The following is a 24,699-nucleotide window of genomic DNA, read 5'->3' on the forward strand; positions in this document are numbered from 1 at the left end:
TGAAAATGAAAAATTTTGAGCCAGAACTGCATTTTTGTGTAAAAAATGTAATTTTTCATGTTCACTGCCCACTTGTATCAAAATTGGTGAAACCCCTGGGGGTTTGAAATGTACACTATACCCCTAGATGAATTCCCTGAGGGGTGTAGTTTGCAAAATGGGGTCACTTGTGGGGGGGTTCCACTGTATTGGTGCTTGGGGGGTCTTGCTAATGCAACATAGCACCCACCAAAATTCCACCAGAATCTGAGCTGCAAAATCCAAAAATCACTCCTTCCCTTCTGAGTCCTGCCATGCACCCAACTGGTATTTTTTGGTCACATGTGAGGCATTGCCGTACTCGGGAGAAATTGGGGCACAGATTTTGGGGTGCTTTGTCTCCTTCATACCTTCTGAAAATGAAAAATTTTGAGCCAGAACTGCATTTTTGTGTAAAAAAATGTAATTTTTCATTTTCACTGCCCACTTGTATCAAAATTGGTGAAACCCCTGGGGGTTTGAAATGTACACTATACCCCTAGATGAATTCCCTGAGGGGTGTACTTTGCAAAATGGGGTGACTTGTGGGGGGGTTCCACTGTATTGGTGCAACATAGCACCCACCATTCATTCCACCAAAATCTGTGCTGCAAAATCCAAAAATCACTCCTTCCGTTCTGAGTCCTGCCATGCACCCAACTGGTATTTTTTGGTCACATGTGAGGCATTGCCGTACTCGGGAGAAATTGGGGCACAGATTTTGGGGTGCTTTTTCTCCTTCATACCTTCTGAAAATGAAAAATTTTGAGCCAGAACTGCATTTTTGTGTAAAAAAATGTAATTTTTCATTTTCACTGCCCACTTGTATCAAAATTGGTGAAACCCCTGGGGGTTTGAAATGTACACTATACCCCTAGATGAATTCCCTGAGGGGTGTAGTTTTCAAAATGGGGTGACTTGTGGGGGGGTTCCACTGTATTGGTGCTTGGGGGGTCTTGCTAATGCGACATAGCACCCACCAAAATTCCACCAGAATCTGAGCTGCAAAATCCAAAAATCACTCCTTCCGTTCTGAGTCCTGCCATGCACCCAACTGGTATTTTTTGGTCACATGTGAGGCATTGCCGTACTCGGGAGAAATTGGGGCACAGATTTTGGGGTGCTTTTTCTCCTTCATACCTTCTGAAAATGAAAAATTTCGAGCCAGAACTGCATTTTTGTGTAAAAAATGTAATTTTTCATTTTCACTGCCCACTTGTATCAAAATTGGTGAAACCCCTGGGGGTTTGAAATGTACACTATACCCCTAGATGAATTCCCTGAGGGGTGTAGTTTTCAAAATGGGGTGACTTGTGGGGGGGTTCCACTGTATTGGTGCTTGGGGGGTCTTGCTAATGCGACATAGCACCCACCAAAATTCCACCAGAATCTGAGCCGCAAAATCCAAAAATCACTCCTTCCGTTCTGAGTCCTGCCATGCACCCAACTGGTATTTTTTGGTCACATGTGAGGCATTTCCGTACTCGGGAGAAATTGGGGCACATATTTTGGGGTGCTTTTTCTCCTTCATACCTTCTGAAAATGAAAAATTTTGAGCCAGAACTGCATTTTTGTGTAAAAAAATGTAATTTTTCATTTTCACTGCCCACTTGTATCAAAATTGGTGAAACCCCTGGGGGTTTGAAATGTACACTATACCCCTAGATGAATTCCCTGAGGGGTGTACTTTGCAAAATGGGGTGACTTGTGGGGGGGTTCCACTGTATTGGTGCAACATAGCACCCACCATTCATTCCACCAGAATCTGTGCTGCAAAATCCAAAAATCACTCCTTCCCTTCTGAGTCCTGCCATGCACCCAACTGGTATTTTTTGGTCACATGTGAGGCATTGCCGTACTCGGGAGAAATTGGGGCACAGATTTTGGGGTGCTTTTTCTCCTTCATACCTTCTGAAAATGAAAAATTTTGAGCCAGAACTGCATTTTTGTGTAAAAAAATGTAATTTTTCATTTTCACTGCCCACTTGTATCAAAATTGGTGAAACCCCTGGGGGTTTGAAATGTACACTATACCCCTAGATGAATTCCCTGAGGGGTGTAGTTTGCAAAATGGGGTGACTTGTGGGGGGGTTCCACTGTATTGGTGCTTGGGGGGTCTTGCTAATGCGACATAGCACCCACCAAAATTCCACCAGAATCTGAGCTGCAAAATCCAAAAATCACTCCTTCCCTTCTGAGTCCTGCCATGCACCCAACTGGTATTTTTTGGTCACATGTGAGGCATTGCCGTACTCGGGAGAAATTGGGGCACAGATTTTGGGGTGCTTTGTCTCCTTCATACCTTCTGAAAATGACAAATTTGGAGCCAGAACTGCATTTTTGTGTAAAAAAAATAATTTTTCATTTTCACTGCCCAGTTGTACCACAATTGGTGAAACCCCTGGGGGTTTGAAATGTACACTATACCCCTAGATGAATTCCCTGAGGGGTGTAGTTTGCAAAATGGGGTCACTTGTGGGGGGGTTCCTAACTTTTAGCATCTTATGGTGCCTTGAAACCTACATGGTGCCTAAAAAATAATCTCATAAAAAGGAGGCTCCAAAATCAAGTAGGTGCTCCTTCTATTATGAAGCCTGTGGTTTGGTCACCGTGCACACTAGGGCCACATATAGGATATTTATGAAAACAAAAGAATTGGGGGAATCAATTTTTAGTCACATTTCTCTAGTAAAATGTACTGTGTTCCTTATAAAAATGTATTAAAATTGCAAATCTGCAAAAAAAAAGAAATTTTGAAATTTCACCTACACTTTGTTTTAATTCCTGTGAAACACCTAAAGGGTTAACAAACTTCCAAAATGCTGTTTTGAATACTGTGAGGGGTGCAGTTTTTGAAATGGCATCATTTATGGGGGTGTCTCACATACAAGTCCCTCAAAGTCACATCAGAACTGAACTGGTCCCTAAAAAAATCAGTGTTTGAAATTTTCTTGAAAATTTGAGAATTTGCTATTCATATTGTAAGCCTCCTAGTGTCCCAAAAAATTAAAAGGAAGTTGAAATAATGATGTCAACATAAAGTAGACATATGGTCTATGTTAGTTATTCACTATTTTGAGTGGTAAGATTATTTGTCTCACAAGCAGAAAATTTAACATTTTGCAAATCGCTAAATTTTCCATTTTTTCACGATATTTTGGTATTTTTCACAAAAAAACACAGACTGTATCGACCCAAATTTACCACTAATTTGAAGTACAATGTGTCACGAAAAAACAATCTCAAAACCACTGGGATAAGTAAAAGCAAAAAAAAGTTATCCCCACTTAAGTGAGACATGTCAGATTTGAAAAAAAGGGCTCTGTCAGGAACGCAAAAACTGGCTCTGTCAGGAAGGGGTTAAAATAAGAAGGGGAAATATGCTGTAGTCAATTACCAATAAATTTCAAAGCTGGGATATACAAATTCAAAGCAATAGGGTTTGTTGGGTGTTGTAGTCAATTACCAATAAATTTCAAAGCTGGGATATACAAATTCAAAGCAATAGGGTTTGTTGGGTGTTGTAGTCAATTACCTGTGGATGATAAGAATTGAAGAGTCATATCAGAGTCCCTTCCAGGTATGAGTATAAGTAGTATTAACTCCTGTATAACTCCAGCTTCGATATAACTATTGTAATATCACTTTGAACTGATCACTTAGAATCTGATCAGCCTTGGCTATATCAGCCTAGCACTCACTTTAAGTAGGGCTGCTATCAGGTGTCCACACAAAAATCACCCCACCCCCACTAGCCTTTCTCCAACAACAAAAGGTCACCAATTAAGTAAGCAAATGGTGAGAGGGCAGTCTATACAATACAGAATCAGTGATTTCCTGCCTTAATTCAAAGTTTAAAATAAGAAGGGGAAATATGCTGTAGTCAATTACCAATAAATTTCAAAGCTGGGATATACAAATTCAAAGCAATAGGGTTTGTTGGGTGTTGTAGTCAATTACCAATAAATTTCAAAGCTGGGATATACAAATTCAAAGCAATAGGGTTTGTTGGGTGTTGTAGTCAATTACCTGTGGATGATAAGAATTGAAGAGTCATATCAGAGTCCCTTCCAGGTATGAGTATAAGTAGTATTAACTCCTGTATAACTCCAGCTTCGATATAACTATTGTAATATCACTTTGAACTGATCACTTAGAATCTGATCAGCCTTGGCTAGATCAGCCTAGCACTCACTTTAAGTAGGGCTGCTATCAGGTGTCCACACAAAAATCACCCCACCCCCACTAGCCTTTCTCCAACAACAAAAGGTCACCAATTAAGTAAGCAAATGGTGAGAGGGCAGTCTATACAATACAGAATCAGTGATTTCCTGCCTTAATTCAAAGTTTAAAATAAGAAGGGGAAATATGCTGTAGTCAATTACCAATAAATTTCAAAGCTGGGATATACAAATTCAAAGCAATAGGGTTTGTTGGGTGTTGTAGTCAATTACCTGTGGATGATAAGAATTGAAGAGTCATATCAGAGTCCCTTCCAGGTATGAGTATAAGTAGTATTAACTCCTGTATAACTCCAGCTTCGATATAACTATTGTAATATCACTTTGAACTGATCACTTAGAATCTGATCAGCCTTGGCTATATCAGCCTAGCACTCACTTTAAGTAGGGCTGCTATCAGGTGTCCACACAAAAATCACCCCACCCCCACTAGCCTTTCTCCAACAACAAAAGGTCACCAATTAAGTAAGCAAATGGTGAGAGGGCAGTCTATACAATACAGAATCAGTGATTTCCTGCCTTAATTCAAAGTTTAAAATAAGAAGGGGAAATATGCTGTAGTCAATTACCAATAAATTTCAAAGCTGGGATATACAAATTCAAAGCAATAGGGTTTGTTGGGTGTTGTAGTCAATTACCAATAAATTTCAAAGCTGGGATATACAAATTCAAAGCAATAGGGTTTGTTGGGTGTTGTAGTCAATTACCTGTGGATGATAAGAATTGAAGAGTCATATCAGAGTCCCTTCCAGGTATGAGTATAAGTAGTATTAACTCCTGTATAACTCCAGCTTCGATATAACTATTGTAATATCACTTTGAACTGATCACTTAGAATCTGATCAGCCTTGGCTATATCAGCCTAGCACTCACTTTAAGTAGGGCTGCTATCAGGTGTCCACACAAAAATCACCCCACCCCCACTAGCCTTTCTCCAACAACAAAAGGTCACCAATTAAGTAAGCAAATGGTGAGAGGGCAGTCTATACAATACAGAATCAGTGATTTCCTGCCTTAATTCAAAGTTTAAAATAAGAAGGGGAAATATGCTGTAGTCAATTACCAATAAATTTCAAAGCTGGGATATACAAATTCAAAGCAATAGGGTTTGTTGGGTGTTGTAGTCAATTACCAATAAATTTCAAAGCTGGGATATACAAATTCAAAGCAATAGGGTTTGTTGGGTGTTGTAGTCAATTACCTGTGGATGATAAGAATTGAAGAGTCATATCAGAGTCCCTTCCAGGTATGAGTATAAGTAGTATTAACTCCTGTATAACTCCAGCTTCGATATAACTATTGTAATATCACTTTGAACTGATCACTTAGAATCTGATCAGCCTTGGCTATATCAGCCTAGCACTCACTTTAAGTAGGGCTGCTATCAGGTGTCCACACAAAAATCACCCCACCCCCACTAGCCTTTCTCCAACAACAAAAGGTCACCAATTAAGTAAGCAAATGGTGAGAGGGCAGTCTATACAATACAGAATCAGTGATTTCCTGCCTTAATTCAAAGTTTAAAATAAGAAGGGGAAATATGCTGTAGTCAATTACCAATAAATTTCAAAGCTGGGATATACAAATTCAAAGCAATAGGGTTTGTTGGGTGTTGTAGTCAATTACCAATAAATTTCAAAGCTGGGATATACAAATTCAAAGCAATAGGGTTTGTTGGGTGTTGTAGTCAATTACCTGTGGATGATAAGAATTGAAGAGTCATATCAGAGTCCCTTCCAGGTATGAGTATAAGTAGTATTAACTCCTGTATAACTCCAGCTTCGATATAACTATTGTAATATCACTTTGAACTGATCACTTAGAATCTGATCAGCCTTGGCTATATCAGCCTAGCACTCACTTTAAGTAGGGCTGCTATCAGGTGTCCACACAAAAATCACCCCACCCCCACTAGCCTTTCTCCAACAACAAAAGGTCACCAATTAAGTAAGCAAATGGTGAGAGGGCAGTCTATACAATACAGAATCAGTGATTTCCTGCCTTAATTCAAAGTTTAAAATAAGAAGGGGAAATATGCTGTAGTCAATTACCAATAAATTTCAAAGCTGGGATATACAAATTCAAAGCAATAGGGTTTGTTGGGTGTTGTAGTCAATTACCTGTGGATGATAAGAATTGAAGAGTCATATCAGAGTCCCTTCCAGGTATGAGTATAAGTAGTATTAACTCCTGTATAACTCCAGCTTCGATATAACTATTGTAATATCACTTTGAACTGATCACTTAGAATCTGATCAGCCTTGGCTATATCAGCCTAGCACTCACTTTAAGTAGGGCTGCTATCACGTGTCCACACAAAAATCACCCCACCCCCACTAGCCTTTCTCCAACAACAAAAGGTCACCAATTAAGTAAGCAAATGGTGAGAGGGCAGTCTATACAATACAGAATCAGTGATTTCCTGCCTTAATTCAAAGTTTAAAATAAGAAGGGGAAATATGCTGTAGTCAATTACCAATAAATTTCAAAGCTGGGATATACAAATTCAAAGCAATAGGGTTTGTTGGGTGTTGTAGTCAATTACCTGTGGATGATAAGAATTGAAGAGTCATATCAGAGTCCCTTCCAGGTATGAGTATAAGTAGTATTAACTCCTGTATAACTCCAGCTTCGATATAACTATTGTAATATCACTTTGAACTGATCACTTAGAATCTGATCAGCCTTGGCTATATCAGCCTAGCACTCACTTTAAGTAGGGCTGCTATCAGGTGTCCACACAAAAATCACCCCACCCCCACTAGCCTTTCTCCAACAACAAAAGGTCACCAATTAAGTAAGCAAATGGTGAGAGGGCAGTCTATACAATACAGAATCAGTGATTTCCTGCCTTAATTCAAAGTTTAAAATAAGAAGGGGAAATATGCTGTAGTCAATTACCAATAAATTTCAAAGCTGGGATATACAAATTCAAAGCAATAGGGTTTGTTGGGTGTTGTAGTCAATTACCAATAAATTTCAAAGCTGGGATATACAAATTCAAAGCAATAGGGTTTGTTGGGTGTTGTAGTCAATTACCTGTGGATGATAAGAATTGAAGAGTCATATCAGAGTCCCTTCCAGGTATGAGTATAAGTAGTATTAACTCCTGTATAACTCCAGCTTCGATATAACTATTGTAATATCACTTTGAACTGATCACTTAGAATCTGATCAGCCTTGGCTATATCAGCCTAGCACTCACTTTAAGTAGGGCTGCTATCAGGTGTCCACACAAAAATCACCCCACCCCCACTAGCCTTTCTCCAACAACAAAAGGTCACCAATTAAGTAAGCAAATGGTGAGAGGGCAGTCTATACAATACAGAATCAGTGATTTCCTGCCTTAATTCAAAGTTTAAAATAAGAAGGGGAAATATGCTGTAGTCAATTACCAATAAATTTCAAAGCTGGGATATACAAATTCAAAGCAATAGGGTTTGTTGGGTGTTGTAGTCAATTACCAATAAATTTCAAAGCTGGGATATACAAATTCAAAGCAATAGGGTTTGTTGGGTGTTGTAGTCAATTACCTGTGGATGATAAGAATTGAAGAGTCATATCAGAGTCCCTTCCAGGTATGAGTATAAGTAGTATTAACTCCTGTATAACTCCAGCTTCGATATAACTATTGTAATATCACTTTGAACTGATCACTTAGAATCTGATCAGCCTTGGCTATATCAGCCTAGCACTCACTTTAAGTAGGGCTGCTATCAGGTGTCCACACAAATCACCCCACCCCCACTAGCCTTTCTCCAACAACAAAAGGTCACCAATTAAGTAAGCAAATGGTGAGAGGGCAGTCTATACAATACAGAATCAGTGATTTCCTGCCTTAATTCAAAGTTTAAAATAAGAAGGGGAAATATGCTGTAGTCAATTACCAATAAATTTCAAAGCTGGGATATACAAATTCAAAGCAATAGGGTTTGTTGGGTGTTGTAGTCAATTACCAATAAATTTCAAAGCTGGGATATACAAATTCAAAGCAATAGGGTTTGTTGGGTGTTGTAGTCAATTACCTGTGGATGATAAGAATTGAAGAGTCATATCAGAGTCCCTTCCAGGTATGAGTATAAGTAGTATTAACTCCTGTATAACTCCAGCTTCGATATAACTATTGTAATATCACTTTGAACTGATCACTTAGAATCTGATCAGCCTTGGCTATATCAGCCTAGCACTCACTTTAAGTAGGGCTGCTATCAGGTGTCCACACAAAAATCACCCCACCCCCACTAGCCTTTCTCCAACAACAAAAGGTCACCAATTAAGTAAGCAAATGGTGAGAGGGCAGTCTATACAATACAGAATCAGTGATTTCCTGCCTTAATTCAAAGTTTAAAATAAGAAGGGGAAATATGCTGTAGTCAATTACCAATAAATTTCAAAGCTGGGATATACAAATTCAAAGCAATAGGGTTTGTTGGGTGTTGTAGTCAATTACCTGTGGATGATAAGAATTGAAGAGTCATATCAGAGTCCCTTCCAGGTATGAGTATAAGTAGTATTAACTCCTGTATAACTCCAGCTTCGATATAACTATTGTAATATCACTTTGAACTGATCACTTAGAATCTGATCAGCCTTGGCTATATCAGCCTAGCACTCACTTTAAGTAGGGCTGCTATCAGGTGTCCACACAAAAATCACCCCACCCCCACTAGCCTTTCTCCAACAACAAAAGGTCACCAATTAAGTAAGCAAATGGTGAGAGGGCAGTCTATACAATACAGAATCAGTGATTTCCTGCCTTAATTCAAAGTTTAAAATAAGAAGGGGAAATATGCTGTAGTCAATTACCAATAAATTTCAAAGCTGGGATATACAAATTCAAAGCAATAGGGTTTGTTGGGTGTTGTAGTCAATTACCAATAAATTTCAAAGCTGGGATATACAAATTCAAAGCAATAGGGTTTGTTGGGTGTTGTAGTCAATTACCTGTGGATGATAAGAATTGAAGAGTCATATCAGAGTCCCTTCCAGGTATGAGTATAAGTAGTATTTACTCCTGTATAACTCCAGCTTCGATATAACTATTGTAATATCACTTTGAACTGATCACTTAGAATCTGATCAGCCTTGGCTATATCAGCCTAGCACTCACTTTAAGTAGGGCTGCTATCAGGTGTCCACACAAAAATCACCCCACCCCCACTAGCCTTTCTCCAACAACAAAAGGTCACCAATTAAGTAAGCAAATGGTGAGAGGGCAGTCTATACAATACAGAATCAGTGATTTCCTGCCTTAATTCAAAGTTTAAAATAAGAAGGGGAAATATGCTGTAGTCAATTACCAATAAATTTCAAAGCTGGGATATACAAATTCAAAGCAATAGGGTTTGTTGGGTGTTGTAGTCAATTACCAATAAATTTCAAAGCTGGGATATACAAATTCAAAGCAATAGGGTTTGTTGGGTGTTGTAGTCAATTACCTGTGGATGATAAGAATTGAAGAGTCATATCAGAGTCCCTTCCAGGTATGAGTATAAGTAGTATTAACTCCTGTATAACTCCAGCTTCGATATAACTATTGTAATATCACTTTGAACTGATCACTTAGAATCTGATCAGCCTTGGCTATATCAGCCTAGCACTCACTTTAAGTAGGGCTGCTATCAGGTGTCCACACAAAAATCACCCCACCCCCACTAGCCTTTCTCCAACAACAAAAGGTCACCAATTAAGTAAGCAAATGGTGAGAGGGCAGTCTATACAATACAGAATCAGTGATTTCCTGCCTTAATTCAAAGTTTAAAATAAGAAGGGGAAATATGCTGTAGTCAATTACCAATAAATTTCAAAGCTGGGATATACAAATTCAAAGCAATAGGGTTTGTTGGGTGTTGTAGTCAATTACCAATAAATTTCAAAGCTGGGATATACAAATTCAAAGCAATAGGGTTTGTTGGGTGTTGTAGTCAATTACCTGTGGATGATAAGAATTGAAGAGTCATATCAGAGTCCCTTCCAGGTATGAGTATAAGTAGTATTAACTCCTGTATAACTCCAGCTTCGATATAACTATTGTAATATCACTTTGAACTGATCACTTAGAATCTGATCAGCCTTGGCTATATCAGCCTAGCACTCACTTTAAGTAGGGCTGCTATCAGATGTCCACACAAAAATCACCCCACCCCCACTAGCCTTTCTCCAACAACAAAAGGTCACCAATTAAGTAAGCAAATGGTGAGAGGGCAGTCTATACAATACAGAATCAGTGATTTCCTGCCTTAATTCAAAGTTTAAAATAAGAAGGGGAAATATGCTGTAGTCAATTACCAATAAATTTCAAAGCTGGGATATACAAATTCAAAGCAATAGGGTTTGTTGGGTGTTGTAGTCAATTACCAATAAATTTCAAAGCTGGGATATACAAATTCAAAGCAATAGGGTTTGTTGGGTGTTGTAGTCAATTACCTGTGGATGATAAGAATTGAAGAGTCATATCAGAGTCCCTTCCAGGTATGAGTATAAGTAGTATTAACTCCTGTATAACTCCAGCTTCGATATAACTATTGTAATATCACTTTGAACTGATCACTTAGAATCTGATCAGCCTTGGCTATATCAGCCTAGCACTCACTTTAAGTAGGGCTGCTATCAGGTGTCCACACAAAAATCACCCCACCCCCACTAGCCTTTCTCCAACAACAAAAGGTCACCAATTAAGTAAGCAAATGGTGAGAGGGCAGTCTATACAATACAGAATCAGTGATTTCCTGCCTTAATTCAAAGTTTAAAATAAGAAGGGGAAATATGCTGTAGTCAATTACCAATAAATTTCAAAGCTGGGATATACAAATTCAAAGCAATAGGGTTTGTTGGGTGTTGTAGTCAATTACCAATAAATTTCAGAGCTGGGATATACAAATTCAAAGCAATAGGGTTTGTTGGGTGTTGTAGTCAATTACCTGTGGATGATAAGAATTGAAGAGTCATATCAGAGTCCCTTCCAGGTATGAGTATAAGTAGTATTAACTCCTGTATAACTCCAGCTTCGATATAACTATTGTAATATCACTTTGAACTGATCACTTAGAATCTGATCAGCCTTGGCTATATCAGCCTAGCACTCACTTTAAGTAGGGCTGCTATCAGGTGTCCACACAAAAATCACCCCACCCCCACTAGCCTTTCTCCAACAACAAAAGGTCACCAATTAAGTAAGCAAATGGTGAGAGGGCAGTCTATACAATACAGAATCAGTGATTTCCTGCCTTAATTCAAAGTTTAAAATAAGAAGGGGAAATATGCTGTAGTCAATTACCAATAAATTTCAAAGCTGGGATATACAAATTCAAAGCAATAGGGTTTGTTGGGTGTTGTAGTCAATTACCAATAAATTTCAAAGCTGGGATATACAAATTCAAAGCAATAGGGTTTGTTGGGTGTTGTAGTCAATTACCTGTGGATGATAAGAATTGAAGAGTCATATCAGAGTCCCTTCCAGGTATGAGTATAAGTAGTATTAACTCCTGTATAACTCCAGCTTCGATATAACTATTGTAATATCACTTTGAACTGATCACTTAGAATCTGATCAGCCTTGGCTATATCAGCCTAGCACTCACTTTAAGTAGGGCTGCTATCAGGTGTCCACACAAAAATCACCCCACCCCCACTAGCCTTTCTCCAACAACAAAAGGTCACCAATTAAGTAAGCAAATGGTGAGAGGGCAGTCTATACAATACAGAATCAGTGATTTCCTGCCTTAATTCAAAGTTTAAAATAAGAAGGGGAAATATGCTGTAGTCAATTACCAATAAATTTCAAAGCTGGGATATACAAATTCAAAGCAATAGGGTTTGTTGGGTGTTGTAGTCAATTACCAATACATTTCAAAGCTGGGATATACAAATTCAAAGCAATAGGGTTTGTTGGGTGTTGTAGTCAATTACCTGTGGATGATAAGAATTGAAGAGTCATATCAGAGTCCCTTCCAGGTATGAGTATAAGTAGTATTAACTCCTGTATAACTCCAGCTTCGATATAACTATTGTAATATCACTTTGAACTGATCACTTAGAATCTGATCAGCCTTGGCTATATCAGCCTAGCACTCACTTTAAGTAGGGCTGCTATCAGGTGTCCACACAAAAATCACCCCACCCCCACTAGCCTTTCTCCAACAACAAAAGGTCACCAATTAAGTAAGCAAATGGTGAGAGGGCAGTCTATACAATACAGAATCAGTGATTTCCTGCCTTAATTCAAAGTTTAAAATAAGAAGGGGAAATATGCTGTAGTCAATTACCAATAAATTTCAAAGCTGGGATATACAAATTCAAAGCAATAGGGTTTGTTGGGTGTTGTAGTCAATTACCAATAAATTTCAAAGCTGGGATATACAAATTCAAAGCAATAGGGTTTGTTGGGTGTTGTAGTCAATTACCTGTGGATGATAAGAATTGAAGAGTCATATCAGAGTCCCTTCCAGGTATGAGTATAAGTAGTATTAACTCCTGTATAACTCCAGCTTCGATATAACTATTGTAATATCACTTTGAACTGATCACTTAGAATCTGATCAGCCTTGGCTATATCAGCCTAGCACTCACTTTAAGTAGGGCTGCTATCAGGTGTCCACACAAAAATCACCCCACCCCCACTAGCCTTTCTCCAACAACAAAAGGTCACCAATTAAGTAAGCAAATGGTGAGAGGGCAGTCTATACAATACAGAATCAGTGATTTCCTGCCTTAATTCAAAGTTTAAAATAAGAAGGGGAAATATGCTGTAGTCAATTACCAATAAATTTCAAAGCTGGGATATACAAATTCAAAGCAATAGGGTTTGTTGGGTGTTGTAGTCAATTACCAATAAATTTCAAAGCTGGGATATACAAATTCAAAGCAATAGGGTTTGTTGGGTGTTGTAGTCAATTACCAATAAATTTCAAAGCTGGGATATACAAATTCAAAGCAATAGGGTTTGTTGGGTGTTGTAGTCAATTACCAATAAATTTCAAAGCTGGGATATACAAATTCAAAGCAATAGGGTTTGTTGGGTGTTGTAGTCAATTACCAATAAATTTCAAAGCTGGGATATACAAATTCAAAGCAATAGGGTTTGTTGGGTGTTGTAGTCAATTACCAATAAATTTCAAAGCTGGGATATACAAATTCAAAGCAATAGGGTTTGTTGGGTGTTGTAGTCAATTACCAATAAATTTCAAAGCTGGGATATACAAATTCAAAGCAATAGGGTTTGTTGGGTGTTGTAGTCAATTACCAATAAATTTCAAAGCTGGGATATACAAATTCAAAGCAATAGGGTTTGTTGGGTGTTGTAGTCAATTACCAATAAATTTCAAAGCTGGGATATACAAATTCAAAGCAATAGGGTTTGTTGGGTGTTGTAGTCAATTACCAATAAATTTCAAAGCTGGGATATACAAATTCAAAGCAATAGGGTTTGTTGGGTGTTGTAGTCAATTACCAATAAATTTCAAAGCTGGGATATACAAATTCAAAGCAATAGGGTTTGTTGGGTGTTGTAGTCAATTACCTGTGGATGATAAGAATTGAAGAGTCATATCAGAGTCCCTTCCAGGTATGAGTATAAGTAGTATTAACTCCTGTATAACTCCAGCTTCGATATAACTATTGTAATATCACTTTGAACTGATCTTTGTGCAGAGAGAGTTAGATTTGGGTGGGGTTTTACTTTAAAGTGAGATCTATATTGCAGTGTAAAAATAAAGCAGTCGGTATTTACCCTGCACAGAAACAAAATAACTCACCAAATCTCTGCACATTTTACATCTCTCCGCCTGCAGTGCACATGGTTTTGTCCTTCTAAAGGGCCGTACACACACATCTACTTCGAATCAATTTAGATTTGATGTAGATCCGAATTCGATTCCCCCCCCTCCACCACCTTTCGATTTTTCCTTCGATGTGGAATTCGATTTGCACTTGTGCAATCGATTCGATTTCGATGTACTTTCTATATCCCTTCGATCTGCAAGCTTCTTTAAAAAAAAAAAAAAAAGGCTTAAGAAGGTGGGTGTGTCTTTTCCTTTTAAAGAAATGCACCTGTGCAAACAGCCTTTGCGGAGGATTAGTGCATGGTGCAGAGCAGTGTTGGACGTTTGTGCATTGGTTCCGCAGACAGTTGGAGTGCTGGTGTTACCTGTTTTTGTGTTTTGGAATACAGTTCTGCATTTTTTAACTGTAGTGCTCCTGGCTGCAAAATTGCCGACATGTTTCGCTACAAGGCCAAACTGTTATTTATTCAGGCATGTGCACTGTTGGATTTGGAAAGACTTCAGAGGCAAAAGAGAAAAAGTGTTCGCAGGTCCTGGGTGAAGAGGTGGCTGTTGCATAAGGGAAGATATTCTCATATGTCCTTGCTACATCAGTTGCAAGAGAATAATCCTGCGGATTATCGGAATTTTCTAAGAATGGATGATTCCATGTTTCAGGAACTACTGGCAATGGTGGGTCCATTGATTAGAAAACAGGACACTGTAATGCGACGCGCCATCTCCCCTGAGGAAAGACTTGTGTGTACACTACGCTTTCTGGCAACTGGGAGGTCATTAAGGGACCTGCAATTTTCTGCACTAATATCACCGCAGGCACTGGGTATCATAATTCCTGAGACTTGCAAAGCTATTTTCAGAGTCCTACACCAGCAATATTTAAAGGTATTCTTTGGGTTATTTATCATATTTGTATAGTAATGCTGTTTTGTAGTGATTAGTTGTGTTTTTGGGCCTGTACCATGGTGATTAATGTTCTACTGTCTAGCTGCTCCTGGTATTTTTTGTGAATGTTGTTTATTATTTGTAATATGTCATGGTTTACTCGGTTACTTATCTCATTTATTCTTTGTATTTAGCTTGTCCAATATTTCATGTCTTATCAACGTTGATGTTTTTTTGTGTTAAAGGGTCACCAATGTCTAAAATCACTTATGTCTGTCAAGGTTCTAATGTTATGTAGTAATTTGGTTCAGCCACAAGTTTTTAATTTTCTCTCTTTCAATGTAGCTTCCGAATTCTGCGGAGGAGTGGCTTCAGATTGCTGAGGATTTTGATCTGCGTTGGAATTTTCCCAACTGTGGAGGGGCAATAGATGGGAAACATGTGCGCATTAAGGCGCCTTCTAGAAGTGGTTCTCTTTTTTTTAATTATAAAGGATATTTTAGTATAGTACTCCTAGCTATAGTAAATGCAAACTATGAGTTTATTTATGTTGATATAGGGAAAAATGGCCGTGCATCTGATGGGGGGTCCTTGAAGGATACTGACTTTTATGAGAAACTTCAAAGTCAACAGCTGCATTTGCCTACGTCTGCTGAATGTAAAAATGACCTTAACTTTGTATTTGTGGCAGACGAGGCTTTTGCTCTTCACCCAAATATTATGAAGCCCTATCCTCAACGCAACCTCTCTCATGACAAGAGGATATACAATTATCGTCTTTCTAGGGCCAGAAGAATAGTGGAGAATGCTTTTGGGATACTCACTAGCCGCTTCAGAATTTTCAATACTGCTATCGATTTGCGTATTGACAAAATTGATTGGGTAGTCTTGGCTTGTTGCGTGTTGCACAATTACCTGCGTAGAAAGCAAACCCACCTGAGGCCAACTCCATCAGCTCCAGTGGATGACTCCCCTGTTCTTTCGGAAGCAGACACACTGGCAAGTGTTGAAAGGCCACCACCTCACACCATGTCCACTGGATCCACAAGGGCAAAGGAAGTGCGAGAGAAATATCGACAATACTTCAATGGCATAGGGGCAGTGCCTTGGCAGGAATCTATGACACAGTAGTCAATATTTATCAAGGTAGTATTGTTATGTTTAGCATGAGTTTAATTTTGTTCTGACTTATGGCAATAATACACAAGTTATAATTTCGCCCTTTGTCAATTTATATAGGTTATAAATGTAATTTTTGCCTGAGGGGGTTTGTGTTCCTACATATCCGTGCCCACTGTTACCAGGTTGGGGTAATATATTGTTTGGATTATACGGTTGCAATGATATTTGTAGCACATGCCAAACATATTTGATAAGGACTGTTTGTTTTAGCCAGGTACATCACTTCTACCAAGTGTGAGGAGGGTACACCTTGTTTGGTTTAATGAAATAGAATACATTCATACCTTGATTTAATTTGTTTTGTAAAGAAAACCCATATGGCCTTGGAGGTTTGAAATTTTGTATGTGGCATAGACACTATATAATCATGGCTGTAAATGTTGATGCACGCTATATAGTTACCACCACCATTGTTAACTGTGAATAAAAGTTTTATTTTTGGTTTATTCAACACTTCAAAATGCAGCCTGCATTTGTGCTTGATATCAGCAGCAAAGGAGTTGTGTATGGACTATGTTAACAAAACTCCAAAAAGAAATCGGCCATAATGGATGCATTGGGAAGAATATTGCAAACAAATAACAAAGGATGAGAACATTGTGTTTTTAGCCTACGATACTACAAAACATATAGTCATCTCTATGGTGTTGGAGCACAAAAAACAATAAAACAGCAAACAATCAGGAGCGTGCACAAATAAGGACAATGTACCAACACTGTGGTATAGATGACCATGATGTTTACGGAGGATAACAACAAAGAGGTACCTCCCAACATTTCTTTTCACAATACTTATGAACCAGGAAAGCGCTTATAATTGGATATAACGGTAAGGTTCCACCACAGACCCCACCGAGGAGGTAGACTCAGATTGCATTGGGCTGGCTGGGGGGTTGGGTTGGGTATGTGCAGTGGTCTGAATGTGTCCAGGGGCAAAGTAGTATGACTGATGATGGGGATTTTCGGCTTGGTAATGAAAAGGTGGCTGCTGTGGGTAGGTGTGAGGGGGATATGATTGGGTAGGTAGCCTGGTGGATGTTGCTATGTAGGAAGCTGGGGATAGTGTGTCCAAAATCCCACAGCTGGCAGCCTCATTCACCAGCCTCCTAAAGTGGTTCTGCTGATCTCCCTTCATTTTTCTCATCTCCCCTGCAATATATGTTCCAAATGTTTCCTCAAAATCTGGGGGTTTCCCCAGAACCTCAGCAGCATGTGAAAAGAAATGTTGGGAGGTGCAAGGGACTGAAGAAGCCTGTCTGCTTCGTCTCTGCCTTGGTAGAGTACGTCGCTGAGATGGCTCTGGCAGCTCTTCACCTGCTTCCAAAATGTCTGGCTCCTGCGATGCTGGTGGTTCACTTTCTAGATCCAGAGTAGATTCCTGAAAATTCACAACAAATAGTCAAATGCTTAAAACTGCAACATATTAACAGACACTAACAACACAAGTGAAAGTTAAAACAATTACCAGCTCGGAGCTCTCAAGCAGCTCCTCAGAAGCATCCACAGAAACGGCAACTTGTGCTGCAGCAGCAGCTGCAGAGCTACTTAGGGACTTCCTCTTGGCTTGTTGCTCCACCGTAAACATCATTAAATCATAGTACCACAGCGTTGGTACATATATTTCATCTGTCCCGGCTCCTGAATGCTTGGAATCAATTTGTTTTTTGTGCTCCTTGGCAAATACCGATTTCATATTGGCTATCTTCTTCTTGACAAAGTCTACATTGGCATCGCTCTTTATTTGTTTGCAATATTCTGCCAATGATTCATATGCCCGATTTCTTTTTGTTTTGTTAACATAGTCTTTATGTTTAAGTTTCCACAGGCATTCCTCCTCGCGATATCTGTCAATGAAACCGGTCCAAAACTCTATCTTGTCGTCAGTAGTCTGTAGGAGAAGACATTGTGACACAAAAACAATAAATGAATGGCCAAATACCATACCAAGTACATTAATACAATAGCACACAAATAGTGTCATTGTCCATGAAAGGATTCTCACACCACCAACTGTACATTGCACATTTGCCACACACAAACACACACACCCACTGGTCACACTTGATTTATGGCCTATTAAACAAAGCATGACCACACTACCTTAGATAGCCCCCTATATGGCACACTGCAACAATACAACTTAACATGTCAAGTGGCTTGCAGGAAAAATAGATGACCACAAACCAAGTGCAATGTTGTGTGTATGTGTAAACATGAGCTCCATTGTATTTATTATTTGAGAATGGTGGAAGAAGGAGATGGCAGTACTACTTTATACTTGCAGATGGCAATGCAATAATGCAAGGAGGAAACAAGGAAAATATCATGTCGCAATGTACAACCCCTTCACACAACTAACTACTGCTTAATATCAACTACAAAAAACACATTTGCATTTACATTCATAATATATCTATAAAATAGCCAAAAAAACAAAAAAAAAACTCCCTTCAACAAGTACAAGATTCTACCAGACATGACATTGATCAAGGAAACAGCACTTTTACATGTATATAGTTTTATACATAGAAGCGTGGAAGGAGCAGTTAATAACACAGCACCAAGACCAAATACATACAAATACCAGCAACTTAGAGGAAAGTAGTAACTAACAACACCCTTCCCCATAAAAAAAACGCCTCCCCATTCCCCTGTGCACACAATGCACAGCAATCTGCACACTGCTGCCAGGTGGATGCCAGGCAAATATCTACATTCCCAGTGTCCATTGTCGCCAGCATCAAACACTCACAATAACCACAGATGGAAACAGCAGTGACACCATCACAGGACCCGCACACACACTAGCCCTTTAAAGCCTGATTTGCGCACACATATTAAGTGCAGGCCCCTTCAGTTAAACCCACATACACATAGCGCCCTCACACACATCGGGCCCCTGCCTCCGTTGCCATTGGTGGTGTGGTAGTGGCAGCAGTACCGAGTACTTACCATTTTTCTGCTTCGCAGCACGCTGAGGTGTGTTTGCTCCACTGCTCGAGGGTAGTGAGAAACCAAAATGGTAGGCAGGGGAGTGGCTGCATGACTCATATCTAATGCTCAATCGAATTCGAAGCGATTTCAAATCGAAAACAACAAAAACACATTCGATTTACTAGATCCTGTCAATGCCTAATTTCTCCCAGCATATAATTTCCATAATCATAATTATAACCATGCCCATAACATTAATAATAGTTAGGGATAAATAATCTTTTATCCCATATATGTCATGCTTGGTCTCTAAATGAGCGAAATTACATTAGTTATCGGATGATAGTTATTAGAATTTTATATCATGTCACACTCACATGTTATAACAAATTATAAGTTAGTCACAGAAAAAAACAGCATTAGAAATGAAGTCATTAGCATTCCCTTACACCAGTAAGCCAGCCAGGAAATACAGTATCAGGGGGCGTGTCTATAGGCTATTGAAGCAAATGTGAATGAATAGATTCTCCCCTCCCCCCGAGAGTTCTCTTGGGAAGCAAGAGAAAACCAAATAGCCAGTTGCTGTTCGATCAAGACGCAGAAAGGATGGGTCTGGTATCGCCGGGAGTTTCCTTCCATTACATATGGATTTGGACATGACTTTGAGTAATGTATAAACTTGTAGGACCGATTGTATTGTGTACTAGGACCCCGGTTATGGAATATGGATTATGCTAGAGAGTTTAAGAGTAGTTAACTTCCATTCTTAGTTTGTCTTCAGATATTAACATGTGCATAGGCCCAGCGTATGTTTACCTATGGTTTGGACAAAGAAAGCTTCTGTCTGTAGTTGAAGGTGATCTGTGTGAATGATGTTTAGCTAGCCTGTAGTTTATGAATTGTGAGCAAGGATATGCTTAAATTGGTAGAGATAGCAGTGTACGTTTATTTGTAAGGATAAGCTGTAGTGATTATACTGATTTGAGCACGGTAAATGCTATTACTATGTAAGCAGAATGTGTAGACATGTGCTGCAGGCTCCGGCCTGCAGTGAGTCTTTTGTGTAGGTAAACGGCTAACATTTGGACTAGCCACTGTGTGTCCATGTGTGAAAGCTTTTAAAGTATATTGACTGGCTAGATTATCTAGATAATCGGATGTAACTGTAAGATAACATGTGCTGTGAGGGTAGTCCACTATTGTCTGGATTCTGTGTATTAAAGAGTGTGAATGCTTTGTGTGATATCATGTGAGAATATCTAGATAAACTAGCGGAATAAATCAACATATATGTAAGAGGTGTTGTTAGCATGATGCTCGGATGGTGTGTGTGTAATAGCTTGTGATGTGATTATGATATGATTAGTCCTTAGAAGTGTATATTGCCATTTAAGTGTGTTTGATGAATGTGCAAGTTATATAATAGGATTGTGAGTATCGCATGATGCAGGTTAGGAGTAATTTGGAATAAATGTTGTGGATAGAAGTTATGAACGTACAGTCAGTTTATGTTTGATTGCCAGGCGGAAGTTAATAGTCTTTTGCTAAGGTTTCCTTTGTGTGCTGTGTAGTGGAATCTAAGATGGCGGAATGCCATGTGGCAGACTAACATGTGTTCTAGCTAAGATGGCCGACAAGTAGTTATTCTAAAATGGCTGCTTCATAGCCACGCCCCCTCCCGCGCTGTATTCGCATACACAGTATATAACACTGAGGTTAGCTTTATTTAAGGATGCTGGAATAATAATCGTTATTATGTACAAATACCTGTATTGTTATATTTTGTAATCCATGATACAGTTTCATCAGTTTACATTCATAAATAATATTCATTGGTTATAAATCTGGACATTCAATTATTGGTTGCGTGCGAAATGAATAAATTAGATAGACTTTGCATATATAAATAAATGTACTTCCATAGATGGGGGCTCGTCCGGGATTAAGCATTTGACGATGTGCGGATATGCGCAGGTTTGCGAATATCGGCAGGTGTGGGATCATCTACCAGAAAAGAAGAAAAAGTTTTTTTATTTTTTCTGGTGCATTTTGTGTGTTTCTATGTTACTGCCGGTTAGGGGCCTGTGTTGGATCTGTAGTATTACAAAGCTCTAATTTGAACTTTGGGACAAAAGGAAAAACATTTATTTATATTTAAATACCAAGATGCGATTCTATAAGTATATATTTGTTATAATAATTTGTTTTCTCACACGCAATGTTATCCCCTTTTGATGTTTATCTTTTAAATAATAGTCAGATATGATTAGCAAGGGCTGTTTCAGGTTGAATTGTTTTTTTTAAATTTGAATTGTTTTATAAGCAGTGCAAATTTTAAATAAATGCACATCTTTTATAAGTGCAGCAGAAGCGGATTATAAGGGAATAATGTATAGCCATAAATTGCAGGTATTTTACTGCAGACCATCTCAACCTGAGAAAGCCATATGTATAATTGTATGCTGCAAAGAACTCTGGGTAAAAATGCTATTTCTACTAAATAAATTTATTTTATTTTTAGTATATCTTTCAACATATGGTAATGAGAATAATAGGACAGTGTTAAGAGTGTTTAATGGTAAACGGTCATTCCCATAATTGATAGGATTGAGTCATAAGTATTTTTGCTTTAGAAAGATAAAAGCAGAGAGAGATAAAATACCAGTCAATAGAAAAATCAGGTACAGTTAAAATCAACAAATTCCAAGCAGTATGAAATTTTGAATGTTACTCTAAAGTGTTACATTTAAAACTGAAACAAAATTGTTACCAAATATGATATATAACTTTTTTTTCTTTTTTTTATTCCAGGCTAAAAGACAGAAAAAGATTCTTAACTTTTAAAAGTGCCAGCCAGAGGGTATTTAGATGTAAATTAAGGTGTTGAGACAATAGATTTTAACCTGGAAACTTAGACAAAGCAACTCCACTTAGAAAGGAAAAATTTGAATAGGAATGGTTCATTCATTTGCTTTCTCTCCCACCAGAGACTGCAGTTTCAATAGTTCGCAATAGAAACAAAAGTTTTTTCTCCTGTTATGATCTGTTACCCCAAATGCATAAGTGCATGAAAATTGGTAGGAGGTATTGTACTGTGTGGAATTTGTTTGTGCCTGTTAAGAGTAAAATTGCATTTGTTTTCCCCTGTGAATGTGAGATATCTACAGTATTGTAAGAGGTGTTAAATTCATAGTGCCATATCCTTGCTAACCACAAATGTTATAGAAAGAGTGTGCTATTTGGATTTATTGAAGAATTAAGTTAAATAGAAGTGCAAATAGGTTTGCAAAGTATACAAAAGAAGGCGAGACTCGGACACATGGGTGTCAACGTCTGCCGCTCAGTGAGACACTGTTTGCGTGATGGACACATGTGCTGGCACGTGTGATTGCCTAGGTACGCTGTACAGGTAAATGCCCAAGGATGGGTAGTGATACTTAATTGAGTGATAATTATAATTCATACATATTGAGTAAGACTCCTGTTGAGTTACAAACAGGATTCTTTTATTATTGTTCAAAATTCAAGAAATTCAAATAGTATTGATTAAATTCCCATTGATAGTCAAGGGAACACTCGTGTGACATCCAGTAGAATAGCTACCAGCCTAGGAAGATTTTCTGTACAGAAATATTTCAAGTTTAAGCATAAGACCGTAAGATGTATAGCGCCCAGTGTGAAAAATAACTGAGGCGAACGGGTGTGTGACGGCACGACTCAGCGCAGTGTAGTCCAGTGTAGGACAGTCCAGTTAGGACCGGGTTCACGTGACGACGTGCCCATAGGAACTGCCCCTTCAGTGGAATTGATTCCGCTAGGAGGGTACAAGAAGATACATCGGAACGCACTTGTTTCCGATTAGCTACTTTAGAAATCCAATTTTTGGGGGTATAGGAAAACAAGTTTGTTATACCCTGGAAAAATTGTGCCGCACCAAGCAAGTTGGCTAGAAGTTCGCTGCTAGTTGAAAGACTTGGTGATTGAGTATCGTACCTCGTATCCTTCGCACCTGCTTGACTGTGGGATGTTCTAGGAAGCTGTAGAAGTGAGTGTTTGGGGAGCTCTCAGATAAGTAATAACCCACCGATATCTATTAAGCTGTGAACGTTTATTCCTGTAATTATGGGTAATAACGGGTCACGCTGTGATAACGTGCATGTTAGGGAGGAAGCAAGCCAGCCAAAAGGATCGGCTGCTTTTATGATGTGCTGTGAGCACGGTGAACGAGCAGTTGTTTATCAAAAGAAATGAAAAAGGAATACACAGGCAGCAAGTTAGAATTTCCCAGTGTTGATAGCTTCGAACCGGATGCATTACACAATAAGAATTGAAAATAATGTCTGCTCTCATCAACGCGAGGTAAGAAGAGGCATAGTGTTTGTTTAAAACTGTGGTATAGGAAAATGGCAATAGGAAAAGTGATGTCACAGATGCAATTAGACTGTTAATGCGGAATAGCAATACCCCCCCCATATATATATATAATGGGACCAATTATTCTAAAGTGTCTGACGTAATTGTGAAACTGACTAACCTATACCCTGTGTCAACTCCTTGTTAAGGATTAGTAAGTGTCGACGTAATATTCAAGACAGCTGTCATCTCCGAGACGAGAGAAGTCAAATGTAAGGCGGAGTCAAACAGCCAGAGAGGATGCTGTTTGTTTTTTTCCCAAGTGGTAAGAGAAGGTACAGTTGACGCCAAATTGACACAGCTGGAGAAGTAGGTATACTGGTTTCACACTGACTCAGGTAATAAGTATTAAGGTAACAAGATAAATTGAGAATGCCAAATTGTATTTGAAGTTAATTACATCCCCAGGTTAATAACTGCTGCAGGTATAGAGAAGCAGAGATGTCGCACAAGAAGAACGGTAACCAGCAAGACTCCTAAACTTTCTTTCTCCCCTTTTTAACAAATAGATTAAAGATTTAAACGTAGAACACAATATTACAGCAAACACATGAAGGTTTAGACTATGGTAAGACATACAGGTATAGAACACGAGGAAAGGTAGAGAACAAGATAACATGTTCTACTCAAAGGAGTACTGCATACGATCCGCCCTAGGTACCAGGGTAATGACGTATAAGGAAATTTGTTTCTGAAACATGCTTGTTCATTACATGACATATAGTTCCCATGACACATATGTATGTAAACACATAGATATAGGGAAGTGGTTAATAGCCACCTAGTGGTGACTTGTATGTGATGAAATTGTCAGTCCAGGTTCTTAGGAATCAAGTAAGGAGAAATGGAAGTTAGTTTATACGTACTCTCTTTTGTTCGTTTGATTGTCATTGTTTGTTTTGAATGGTTCAGAGAATCAGACATATGCCGTGTAAGGTGTCTAAAGATTTGTTTTTCTGTTTGTTGTTTAGTTAAGCCAGAAAGAGCTGTGATTGGACCCGGTCAAATGTGACACATTGAATTTAGAAACCCCTATTGCTCCTAATTGCATGGAGAGCGTATGGACCTAACATTGAAAAAGTTTCATCCCCTAGACAATGAGATATATATTAGTGTTTTTAAATGAGATTTAAAAATCTCAAGATATTGATAGTGTTAGGTCCAGATGTCAAGTAACTGATAGTCCCTAGTGATTAGACAGAGAAGAGGAAAATGAGAGATTGAATATTCTGAATATCTCAGATTTCCTC

Source organism: Crinia signifera, chromosome 2 (assembly GCF_055691185.1).
Source record: "Crinia signifera chromosome 2, ASM5569118v1, whole genome shotgun sequence".
NCBI lineage: Eukaryota > Metazoa > Chordata > Amphibia > Anura > Myobatrachidae > Crinia > Crinia signifera.